This window comes from Garra rufa, chromosome 4 (assembly GCF_049309525.1).
Source record: "Garra rufa chromosome 4, GarRuf1.0, whole genome shotgun sequence".
Classification (NCBI taxonomy): Eukaryota; Metazoa; Chordata; class Actinopteri; order Cypriniformes; family Cyprinidae; genus Garra; species Garra rufa.
In genome coordinates, this window is record NC_133364.1 from 27917444 (window position 1) to 27931219 (window position 13776).

The window sequence follows — 13776 nt, forward strand, 5'->3', positions numbered from 1 at the left end:
AAAGAGTGATTTCTCGGCAGCCGCCAGCGGGATCCTGCGGACGGCCGTTTTCACGGCCTCAACAAAGCCTCCTGCTCTCCAGCTAGCAAGCCCCATTGAGTGCACAGTGGTGCCGCGGTTTCCCCCCTGGGCAGATCGGGACTAAAAGAGCAATTTCTCATGGCTGTGTAAGACGTTCTTTTAAGAATGGCTTTCCGGCCGTGCATTTCTGGGTGCGGCAGTTACCTCACCTCTCTGGACGGACATGAAAGCTGCCTCACATGTCTGGGCCGCGAACATGCTGAGGCGGCTTTCACGGATGGTTCGTGCGTTCATTGCGAACGCATGACCATGGCCGCGCTGAAGACTCGCCGCTCGTTCGTGAGACGGCTCGCCTCATCATCCCGCGGCAGGCGGTTAAACCGTCAATGTTTTTCGGCCGCTGTGGCGAGACACGAGGGGGATTTACAAGTCACGGTGCAGAACATTCCGCCGGCTCCAAAAACCCTGCGGACCTCTGCCCTTCAGCGTGGCCCCATCGAGATGCCAGAACAGTACGCTTCCCACACGCCGGACTGAGCGTCTCCTTTGGTGCTCCACAGGAGGAGGAGATGTCTGTTGCAGCATCAGAGGGAGAGTCTGAGGGTGAGGCTCCGTGGTCGCTGCTCCATCGGAGGTTGACCCCGAACTCTCGGCTATGCTCCTCCGAGCCGCCAGGGGGATCGGCCTTGAGGTCCCTAATGTGCCTCCGGCCGATCCCTCCAGGCTGGACGACTGGTTCCTGGGGAGGGAACCGGCGGCACTCCCCCGATGCCATTCTTCCCGGAGGTGCACGAGGAGCTGGTTAAAACGTGGCGGGCACCATTTTCATCTCTCCCGCTGCCCAGCTCCTCTCCACTCGCCACCCTTGATGGCGGGGCGGCCAGGGGATACGTGTCGATCCCTCGGGTCGAGCGCGCCATGGCGGTGCATCTCTGGCCAAGATGGCGACAAAGCACGCTTTCTCGACGCTCCCATCTCCCAGAGTGGCCTTTTTGGTCGACACTGTCGAGGACTTTTCCCAGCAGTTCTCGGCAGTACAGAAGCAGACGGAGGCGATCAAACATATCCTGCCCCGCCGCGAAGCACCCATCACCATAACCCAACCCCCCCACCCCCCCCCACCCCCCGCAGCCGCAACATCTACAGCTCTGACCCCCACGGAGGCCCACGACGCCAGGCTGCCGGAGAGGGCCCGCAAGCGCAGAGCTAGCCGCGGGAAAGTGGCGCCGCCTGCGGCTCAGGGACCGACCCGAAACACCCGCAAGAAAGCTGCGAAACGTCCCTGACGCGGGCAACCCAGAGGTGATGGAGATTGCTCTTCAGGGGACGAAAACATCAACGTTCCCGCTTCCGGTGGAGGGCCGGGAGTCACTGTGTACTTCAATACTGGTAGACCCATATTTTCACAAAAAGAGCTAATTTCCTCACCTCTGGGGCCCCGGCCCCGAGTTCCCTTTCTGAGCAGCACTTACACTCCTCGGAATCGGACTCGGAGCCCTCTGTCGCCAGCGTGGAACCAGGGAAGAAGGCTGCCCCACCTCGGTCACGTCAGTCAACATTCCCTTGATACCACTACGATGGTTGATACGGACGGTACGGCCCGGCCTTGCGATTCAGCTCACCAGGTGTCCGCCCAGGTTCAGAGGTACCCTTTACATTTTTGTTCATTCGGGAATGCATGCCTCCGTCCTGTCTGCGGAGGTCGCGATCCTACTGGCGAAGGACGTGATCCAGCCTGTCCCTCCAGCCGGGATGAGGTCAGGGTCTTACAGTCCCTACTTCAACGTGCCCAGAAAGAGTGGTGGGCTAACACCCATCCTGGATGGAGCTCTGTTCCGGTCCCTTCTCAGGCTGCCGGCCCAGACGCTCACGACGAAGTCCATACGAGTATGCTTCCGTCTCCAGGGGTGGGTTGCAGCCATCTGCCTGAAGGGCATCCACTGTCACGTCTCGGTTTTTCCCCGGCACAGACCCCTTCTGCGGTCTGTCCCCGGGGGTTGAGCGCTTCAGTGTGAGGTGCTTCCATTTGGCCAGTCCCCTCCTCCCCGCATCCTTCTTTAGGCCACGGGAGCTCCCCTGTCCCCTCTTCAACAGACAGGGATTCGCATTTCCAACCGTCTTGACGACTGGTGCCTTGTAGCCCACTCGCGAGTTCTGTTGTGCGAATTAGGGGACCTGGTGCTCCGGCACCCCTGCCATCTGGTCCTTCAGGCCAACCGAGGGAAGAGCAAACTCTGCCTAGTCCAGAGGATCTCTTTCCTCGGTCTGGAGCCAGACTCGGTCCACAAGACAGCCCGCCTTAGATACCAAGAGTATCCACAGTCAGTGCTGTAGTGCCTGAGATAATGCAGGTGCAACATAGCGGTCCTTCTCAAAATATTGAGGCTCCTGGGTCACATGACAGCTCCAGCCGCTTTGCCGCTGAGCTTGTTTCATGTGAGACCACTTCAGCACGATCGAGTCCTGAGATGGGCATGGCATCTCGGCTCACTCCGGACTGGCGTTTTCCCACAGTGTTGTCGACTAGTCAGCCCGTGGCTTACCACGGGTTGAGATGCTGTGTACAACGGGCGCTTACAGCTCGTCCAACATCTGCTCCCACGGAGTCAAACGTGGCAGATCTTGCTATGTGCCATTCACATGAAGCCAGGGAAACTCAACCGTGCAGCCTGTTGGCTCCCACGGCAGTCCACCCACCCTGCGGAATGGCGACTCCACCCCGTGACGTTTCAGCTAGTTCGGAGCTATATCGGCAAGGCCCAGCCACATCCGCTCGCCCTTCCCGATTCCTCCCATTGCCAGTCACCTCTTCTCAGAGTGGCACTGACACGCAGCTGACCTCCGGGGCTCAAGTACGCCTTTCCCCCAGCGAGCCTCCTTGCACAGACACTGTGCAAGTCCAGGGAGAACGAGGAGTAAGTCTTGTTGGTTGCGCCACGGGAGTGGCCCACCCAGACTTAGGTCTCAGTAACCGTTTCCCTCGCGGCAGCCCCTCCCTGCATGGGCACGGGTTGGCACCCGCAGACCTCTCCGGCCTTCCCCAGGCCATGATAGAAACTATCACTCAGTCCTGAGCTCCCTCTACCAGGCAGGCTTATGCACTGAGATGGGGTCCGTCTGCTGACTGGTGTTCCTCTCGCGGAGAGGACCCACAGAGATGCACGATTGCAGTAGTGCTTTCCTTCCTTCAAGAGAAGTTGGAGCGCAGGCTGTCCCCTTCGACTCTCAAAGTGTATGTTGCTGCTATCGCAGCGCATCACGATGCAGTAGATGGAACATCTATTGGTAAGCACCAACTCATCGTGAGGTTCCTGAGAGGTGCGAGGAGGATTAATCCTCCCAGACCGCACCTCGTACCCTCTTAGGATCTCTCCGTCGCCCTCCAGGGCCTGCGGGACACCCCATTCGAGCCACTGGCGTCAGTTGAGCTAAAATTCCTGTCACTTAAGACCGCACTCCTGACTGCCCTGGCTTCTGTCAAGAGGGTAGGGGACCTACAAGCTTTCTCTGTCAGCGAAGTGTGCCTAGAATTCGGGCCCGGTGATTCTCACGTTATTCTTGGGAAGGTTACGTTACAATGGCCGCCTGCAGACACGTCTGTAAAGACCTGCCGGCACGTGGCGTTGTGCGTAACGCGGCGTCAAGGTCGTGGCCTGTTCCATGGGTCTGTTACCAATGCAACGTCGAAGTGATTCGACTGAAGGGGAACGTCTAAGTTACGTAGGTAACCCTCGTTCCCTGAAGGAGGGAACAGAGACATTACATCCCCCTGCCATGCCCCTGGCATCGCGCTGACGCCGGCTCGATTCGGCTCTTCAGTGAAAACCTGAATGAGTGGTGCGCGCCGCCATCTTATATACCCGTATGTACGGGGGAGTGGCTTGGCACGCAAATACCACTCGCTATGTTCATTGGCCTTTTGAATAAGGCTCAGAGATGATTGGTCTCTCAGGCGAGTTCCCAATGTAATGTCTCCGTTCCTTCCTTCAGGGAACGAGGGTTACCTACGTAACCTAGACGTTCCCTAGTCACTAATTGTATCTATTAATTGTATCCATTAAAACTCCTTTTTTAATCATCAAAATTACATATACACTGCAAAAAATGCTTTTCTTACTTCGTTTTTTTGTCTTGTTTCCGGATTTTCACCACAGAGGGTATTTAAAAGAATCACTTTTTTTCTTAGTGTGCAGAACATTTTAATATTCTGAAGAGCCTTTTGTGCAATGGAAAAGTTTTATGGCTGTAAAAGGTTCTTCATGGAAATCCTTTATTTTATATAAATACAGTGGTTAAGTAGTAAATTAACAAGGAACGAACTTATTTTAGAGAAAGAACCAGGCAGACATTCATGAAATTGCCTTCTTTGTACCATCTTAAATAGCGGTGTTTGATTTCACTTCGCTTTGATGTTACTTTTCTTACAACTTTGTTCTCATCATATTACGACTTTAATCTTATAATGCTGTAACTTTAATCTCATATTTTCGACTGTGTTTTAAAAATACTACTACTAGTACTACTTTGACTTCATTCTCATTAAAAAGCTTCTTGTACGATTATTCTCAAAACAAAACAACTAACATATTCTTATAATGTGAAAACAGTTTTTATGTGGTATGAAATTGCCATTGTAAACTCTAGTGTGTAGGTAAGACTTATGCCTGGACATTAACTAACTCTTGCTAATAATCTGATTTGCCAAAGCTTCTTCCATTCCCACGCAACTATTTAGAGTCAAAATATCAAACATCAAGAGAAGGTTTCATCCTGCAAAAGCAAATAAGGAGCAGTTGTTTGACAAGCCCCCACTCCCTTTAAATTCATCTCATTCCTCTGATTTCATTTCAATATTTAATTGGACATCTCGTCCATTATTCATGCGGAGACGGACATAGTGTAAAGGAAAGGGCACAGATGCTCGGCCCTGGAGGAGGGGGTTTCTGTGAAACAGAGTGTGCATTGGAACATCTAGATATAGCAAATGTCCAAGAAGATTGCTAATATATTGATACATGAAGTCTAAAAGCCAGATGGTTGTTTTACTTGAGTTATCCGGTGACTGTGGGATGTTACAAGTGGGGTATATAATTATAATATTTTTAATGAGTATAGTAACACTTTAATAATCTTTTATTTATTTATTTACACTATAATAAAAAGAGAAACAAGATTATTTCTACACAATGGAATTACAGTACAGTATTATTATTTTTTTCACAAGGAAGTTTTGAGTCAAGGCTCCTGACACTATTCCCTACTGTCTTTCTTTAAACATTTAAAAGCCTAAAAATTAAATAACTCTAAAAATAAGAGTGAAATAGACAATTGTAGCCATAGCTCAATTACAACTATTACCTATACAGCTATTGTCACAGGTCTTTTACAATCACAGTAGACCACTGTTTTATTACTTTATCTCTTTTCTATTGTTCCATTGCAACTATTATGCTGTCAGTGCTTTATGAGAGCTACAATAGAACAAAACTTTATTACAGGTATTGTGTGGTCACAGCTCTATTACCAAGACATCTATTGTTTGTCAAAAATGTACAGTTTTCTATATATCTTGGCTTTAATTACCTTATTACATTAGATCGGAAACACCATCTTTATGCTAAAGTTACATACTTAAACATTTTGTAGGTCAAAACATCTAAAACTGCATGCATTTTTAAAAAAACTATTTTTAGTAACCACAGTAATGTTATAATCATACTTCAAACCATGCATGGCCAGCATTTGCTGTATCACTTCATGACAGCAAAAGGGAAAACAGATGAGTCAATGTTTCTCTGTATGGAGAGCAGCTGTTCCACAATACATTGAGGCCAATGAAAAGAGACACTAATAACCCAGAGAGAGACATTTACTGTATATAATCTGTTTGTGTCTATTGATGCCTGGAGAGTCCTTGAACACATCTGTGGAATTCAAACACAAGACTGGAGTGACAACACAACGAAATCCTCACTCTGAGCATTACACAAATTGATTTCCACGCTAGAATGTTGAGCTCTCAGTGCAGGAAAGGAAAAAAAAGCAGTGCTGGAAAATGGAACAGCATCATCTGGAAAGCTGTAGTTCACCCAGAAATGAAAATTCTGTCATTATTTACTGACAAATTCACCTTTTAACAACAATTCATAGCCACATGAGAACACCCTGGTGAAAAAAAGGCATATACTGGTTAGGTAGTTTTGATGCTGGTTTAATCAAAACCTACCTAACCAGCATATGCTGATTTTTTTCAACAGGGCAGTTTCAAAAAAATGACAAAAACGAAACAAAATTAATCCATACTGTAACATTGAATCCACTGATGGCAAGCCAAAGTTGAGGACCCAAGTGCAGTTTATTGAAAAACAGTAAACAGATGTAAACACTAAACATGAATACTAAAACAAGACATGAACTTGACTTAACCTTGAAAACCTGACTGTAACAGACTTGACAAACTCACTAACAGCAGATTACACAAAGCTAGACAAGAGACTATGGAGACTATGGAAACTATGGGCTATATATACATGAGTGTTAATAACTAACAGGGTACACCTGAGAATACACCTGAGAATACCTGAGATACACCTGTGTAGGTGCACTGCTCAGACCGGTTGGTGAATGACATCAAAGTACTGCAGGAACTATAGTCTCAGCTCTGCATTTGTGCTCTTGCAGTACTTTAATGTCATACACTGATCAGTCTGTGCAGCGCCGCTTCAAGTTGAACACACCTAGAGACAAACAGAACTGAGAATCACCTGAAAATCCAAACCAATTAAAATATAACCCATGAAACAAAGACCACATGACAAGATCATATGAGGGGAACAGGAAATCACATGACAGGAACATGACTAATAAGTACAAAATAAAAGACGTGACATAAACACGCACTGAAAATGAACAAAACATGACATACTATATCTCCCACTGTATGTGCGGCTCCCGATGACTAAACAAAACACCAAATCAAAGTCCAGGAAAGTGTTGAAAATGGAGGAGGACAAGGGGGAATGATGGAGGGCAGGAAGAAGACTTAGATCTTGGCATGATGGTAGGCATGGTAGGAGCAATCGACAAAATCATAGACTGTGAAGCATTGGTGGAACTGGGCCATGGAGCAGTGGATGAGACCATTGAGGAAAAGGTGGCCATAGTGGAGCCAGCAAAGATGGAGACCACCAGGGAAGAGCAGGTGGGGGAGATGACTACCGGAGCCAGCTGAACATGGCACCACAGCAGAGTAGAAGACCCTTGGTAGCCAGGAGACCTTGGCAGAACAGAAGAAAACTGGAAATGGTCAACTGAGTAAAGGCTCCTGGATCAGAAGGCCATGGTGGGGCAGAAACACAGAAGGCCTTCCTGAATGTGACAAAACAGGTGTGGACAGTTTCCCTGGCCTTGACAGAGGAGGCATGGGCGGCCTCCAAAGTTATACAACAGCTTTTTTTGATTTGTTGAAATGTTTATTATAAGGTTTTACTAAATGTGTAAGGTTTCTTATGCCATAAGGGACAGAATATTAATTTCATTCTTTTAAGGGGATAGTCACCCAAAAAGAAAAATTCTGTCTTTAATAACCCTCATGTTGTTCCAAACCCACACAACTTTTGTTTATCTTCCGAACACAAATTAAGATATTTTTGATGAAATCCCAGCGCTCTCTGATCATCCATAGACAGTAAGAGTCCTACCACGGTCGAGGCACATAAATGTAGTAAGAATGACGTTAAAATAGTCCATGTCATATCAGTGGTTCAACCGTAATTTTATGAAGCTATGAGTATACTTTATGTGTGCAAAGAAAAGTCCAAAGACAGTCTGCCGCCATTATAGAGAGTACCATGACACATACGTTGTGGTACTCTCTATAATGGCAGCGGACTGTTCCAGGAGAGAAGAAATCATTGAATAAGTCATTATTTTTGTTTTCTTTGCACACACAAAGTATTCTCGTAGCTTCATAAACTTATGGTTGAACCACTGATGTCACATTACATATTTTAACAACGTCCTTACTACATTTCTGTGCCTTGACAGTGGTAGGACCCTTGCTGTCTATGGAGAGTCAGAAAGCTCTCGATTTCATCAAAAATATCTTAATTTGTGTTTCAAAGATGAATGAAGGTCTTAAGTGTTTGAAACAACATGATGTTGAGTAATTAATGACAGAATTTTTATTTCTGGGTGAACTAACCCTTTAAGGCTAATTTAACTCACATATAACAAACAAATATTTCTTCCCACCACTGACCTACAATCATTTACAGGTGAAAAAAGGTCAAAACATGGGCCTGCAGACATGTGTGTGAAAAAGATTTTCTGTGACAGAACATCATTTGTAATTAAAGAATGGAATTTGAAACTGGTGACCTGTTGCTCTGCTGTGTATTCAGTGTAAGTTGTTTCTCTAAGAATCCCTAAAGCACCAAGTCAGAGTGATCAAACAGACAGCAGTACTGGACCCCAGAAAAAATCCTCCTCTTTGACAAATATGACAGGCGACAGAGAGCTGACATTGCACACTATTGTTGAGAACCGTCATCCGTGAAGCGCTGCATGAAGGCGAAACTCTGGGCACATTCAGAGCTTTAATTCAATCATGCACTCAGAATAATGTAATGTGCTGACAAAGTTTGTAAATGTTTGTAATTTAATTTACTCTAATGATCCCTAAGGATAAAAACGATCTGATATTTTTCCTTCTTAAGCATTTTTGTTTATAAGTGAAATGGTATTATGTTAAGCCTCAAGATTTATTGGGTGCAACTATATCATGTATAAAGTAATGCCTGCCTCACTCATCAGAGTTTGCAAATGTAAGCAAAGCAACAGTTTAACCAACAGCAGGTTTTACTGCATGTACCAAAGCAGTTATATTGACTTATCAAAATATGAAATGGAACCCCAAAGTGTTTATATGACAATAATAGAAAACTTTAAAAATGGAAATGTTTTTCCTTTGCGTTGTTCACGTACATGTGACAACATTGTGAAAAAGATCTCTGTTCACATGGATTTGCAAAAACACTGTTTTATGCATACCAGGCCAGTAGTTGGCGATATCATTATGTAAAGAAACACTACACAAACATATAAAACACATGTGCATGACATGACCATTGTCACAAATTCATGTTTTTGTAGTTTACAAGAAGACAATTCTACTAAGTACGAATTTACTGATTAGAAAATGCAACTTGCATTTGTAGAACTTGCTTTCCAACTGTCTTGTTTTATTATACATTGGGTCAGTAGAATAGAAGTGCTTTAAAAATATGTCAAGTCAAATTTATTTGTATAGCACTTTTCATAATGCACATCATTTCAATGTCTATAACGCATCAGTGCTTTCTCATAGAGCAAGTTTTACGGCTGGGTGATATGATGATATATACTGATAATACAAATGATCTTCCACAATTAGATTTAGCTATATTGAATTTATAGTGTTGTCTAACACATATATCAGTGGTGCAGTGTCTCAGGCATACATCTGAGCATTCAAAGGGCATTAAGAGATTTAAATATTGGTCAGTTTTGTTCTAAGTGACAGTAAACAATTCTCAGTGCATAGATACATCAGTAGATGTGCTAGGACACAATCATCAATGATGTTTCCTAAGATCATTGGGTGTTTCAGGTCTTTCAACATCAGACACCCTCCCTCAGGTGACCTAGCTGGGGTTGATCAGGCCCCAACTTGTATCCCAGCATTGCTAACCCACTCCTCAGACCTCGGAAAGAGTGCATACATGTATACATGTTTATGTATGTATGTTTATTTGTATGTTTTCCAAAGTATGTACTGTGACATGTCCACCCAGTTACCTTTACATGCACACATGCACACATGCACACACACAAACGCACGCATCTGTTAGTTCCTTACTGTATTGGTTTTGTTTTGCCTGTCTGTTTTTTTTGTTTGTTTTTTAGTTTGTTTGTTTGTTTGTTTGCTTTGCTTTCCCTGTTTGTGATCCCAATTTATGTACATCTTGCATATTCTAATAAAAAAAGAGTGCTCAGCACATGTCTGAGTGTTCAGAAATAATTAAGAGATTAAGATTAAGTTTTATTTTTATTTTTATTTTTAGTTAGTTTAGTATTTAGTTATAGTTAGTATTTATAGTTTTTTTTCTTTTCTAAATGAGACTCATAAATACTCATCAATGAAGATACAATTAGCTGCAATTAGATGCAATTAGATTTTAGTCACATCACCCACTTCTAGTATAAACAGGCAGCTACTACAAAAGTCAACACATAATGGTTTAATCTTCCAGTTTACAAGACAGAACACAGTGGCAAGAAATGGAAAACTCAATTTTTGGTGGTAGCATTACAGCACTAAGAGTAATGTTGTATCATCATGCTTAACTCAATAAATGGATTTGGGGATTTTTGGCAAGTTTTGCAAAAGAACCTTTACTCACCAGCATGTTCTTTTGTCTTAATGAGTTGATATTATTTCTTTAGCATCTATTATCTTACGTTTGGTGTTATTTCAGTATCTGCCTGCGCTAGAGATCCACAAGGGGCTCTAGAATTGACTGGCACAGCCGTAAAATGCTCCCACATTCTCTTTTGATCTTCCATCATTGTCTGGCCCTGCCAAATAAACCCTGGCTTTGGTTCAAAATCATACCTTAGATTAATCATTTAAAAGAAGTCTGAATGTTTTACTGTGCCAGAACCCAGCTTGAAACCTTGGAGGGAGAGAAATGTGATTAGTTACAAGTCAATGATATGGATAGGGTTCTCTTGTATCAAAACTGGCAGAAGTGCTTTTGAGAAAGAAAGCTTAAAATTAAAAAAAAAAAGAAAAGAAAAGAAAAGAAAAATTAAGCAGCATTGCACTGCCACACATCTTGCACTCTGGGAAGCAGGAAAAAGGCAATTTCCTCATAACTGCTAGATCAAAACCCTTCACACTGATATTGCTTTGGTCAACAGCTCCACTTTTGATTAGCACAAGGCATCTTTTTTCACCCACTACTACTCACACAGGTGACAACTTGAAAAAAAAAAAGAAAACAAATAAATAAATAAAGATGGCCAAAAGAACAAGATATTATATAAAGCTATTATATAAAGGTTGATATGGGTAGAGTATTTTTCTCCATTTTTCCTGGATTCACCATTACATTGGAGGTGACATAAGGTTATTACCGAAGCAAAAATGGGGAGATAACAAATCCAGAGAAGATAAAAAGGATTGATTGCACTCCAGGGAGGCCCATGCATGAATGGTGCCATGTGACCCAATCTCCGGATGCTCCCTTCACTCCTTCTCCTGCCAACAGCTCCACCCTCCTTCCTCCCACATAATAAATCCTTTCTACTGATTGACCCCTCAATCATTCCCCATTCATACCTTAAAATAACAAGGAGTGCTGGCGGGAGGAGATGGAAACGTGGTGTCCGCCCACAGAGGTAGTTAATTGTTTAAAAGATTATTATCTCATTAATGTACAGGGACGACATGGGGTTCAAATGATTTATGTAATGTTCACCTATTCTTGATTAAACGAGGGGTATACAGGAGTTGCAGAAAGGCTAAAGCTGTGTTCAGAATACAATACCAAAACCAGCCCAATTGCTACTCAAAACTAGCCCAGTCTCGACTAATACTAGCCCAATTGCGTTCCAGAGGCAAATCGGCTATTGGAATCATGACTGCAATCTTAACAGGACTTTGCAATAATGTCAGATTAAAAGCATTACCTTAAACTACATTTTAAATTGTTATGAAATATGTAAAGAATAGATGTAACTCCTATTTTTAAAAAAAAGTTTTTAAAAAAGTCCTCTTAAGTTTAATAACTGCATTTAAAGTAATATTTAAACTATAATACATTTTCATTTACAGTATTTGCAAATAATATGCAATTAATTGTCCAAAACATTACATTAAGTTTGCACTTAATGATACATCTTTTAAACGATATTATGCACGTAATAAGTACTCTTTCTGAAAGTATGCTAACTAATGCTCATATTTTTTAGGCAGCGGCTATTTGCACTAAGTGTAAATAGCGATAGAGGCTATTTACACTAAGTGCAAATAGTTATAGATTCTATTTACATTATGTTGAAATAGCAGGATTTTCTGATATTTGTAATACTTATTGCAAATAGACAGATTTGAAAAGGGAGAAAAAAAGTTCACCAGAAGGGGGTTTTGAACCCGTATCGGTCGCATTGGAAAGATTGAAACACACATTTTATCCTCTGCGCTACTGGAACAAACATCTGATGGCCGTCTTTTGTAGTGTTGACTATCCCAATCACACATTGGCGGGCAGAGTTAGTGTAATTAGCCTCTGCCAACAAGGCAGGCTATTTGCACTTAGTGTAAATAGACACTCTGTATTTTTTATTATTCAATATGCAATATTAAAATTTACACATGATACATTGTTGTGGCATAACTTTATTACATCTGTCAGGACCTCATTGCATAGATATTTCATTCTGCAAACGGGGTCCAATTATTATGTCAGAAATAAGAAGTTATTTAGGTTTTTAACATCTTAACTCTTTGGAAGTCAAGAAAAAGATGTTAGATATCACAGCAGACATTTCTTCTGCATTATACATCAGAAGGACTTGGTTAAAGAATTGAAAAATGGAAAGATCAAGTTGAGTGCATTGCATTGTGAGGTACAGTATTATGGGATGCACTATACAAGGCATACATATTGTAGAAATATTATGAGTGTTATGGTAGTATTTTAAGAAAGCACAGTGCAGAAAAAACAGCTGTTGTTGATCGTTGTATTTCTAAAGTGTGGACATAAAGCTTATTTAGTCACACTCTTCCTCAAAGTGCCAACACACACTCTTTGCTCAGAGACGCCAAATGCGTCCCCTTTGCAACAGACAACTGTAATTCATGGGCATAATTAGAGCGATTGGAACAGCGTTGGGCCGCGTCCAAGCGAGACAGATATGGGTCAAAGCAGTTAGCCAGTCATCTGAGAGATAGCAGGAGGAAGGGTAAAGGCTGCTGACAGGTTCAATCCCAGAAGAGCCTTGTGATTGACAGCAGCTTCGCTTCCAAAACACTCCCTCAGCATCTGGCCAGCTGATTGGTGGGTCACATGCCCGTAGAGAGGATCTGGCTACAGCTCACCACCGCACATGCTGTTCATAGTGACTGATCTAAGCTCTGGGAATATGACAGAAATGTTTTTAGCCATCCTGTTTATTTATCCACGGTACATGTTAGGCAGTGTTTAAGGAGATGTTGCAGTGACAGGTACAGGGGTAATGTAATGGATCCAGAGAGAATTAAAGGATGTTGCATCAAGTCTCACAGCTGTGTCCAGGAAAGTATCACAGGAATCAAAAACCTAAACTTTATGAATATGAACTACAAATAGTAATTGAACAATGTAACAAAGAAGGTTCATTTACACTAGAATATAAGTATAAATGTGTTTTCAACTACCGTGAAAGGATTATTACCTGTATGTCTTTCTTTCTTCTGTGGAATACAAAAGAGAAACTGTCCAAGTGGTTTAATGCAAATCTATAGTCATAATGTCAGTTTTCCAAAATGATTACCATCATTCTTCAAAATATCTTCTTGTGTGTTCATCAGAAGAAAGATACTCATAAAGGTTTGGAACAGCTTGAGGGTGAGTAAATGATTACAACATTTTTGAGTTGACATTTTTGGGTGAACTAATCCTTTGAATAAACTCTTATGATTTGTTTGATTTGATGGACCAACAACAAAAT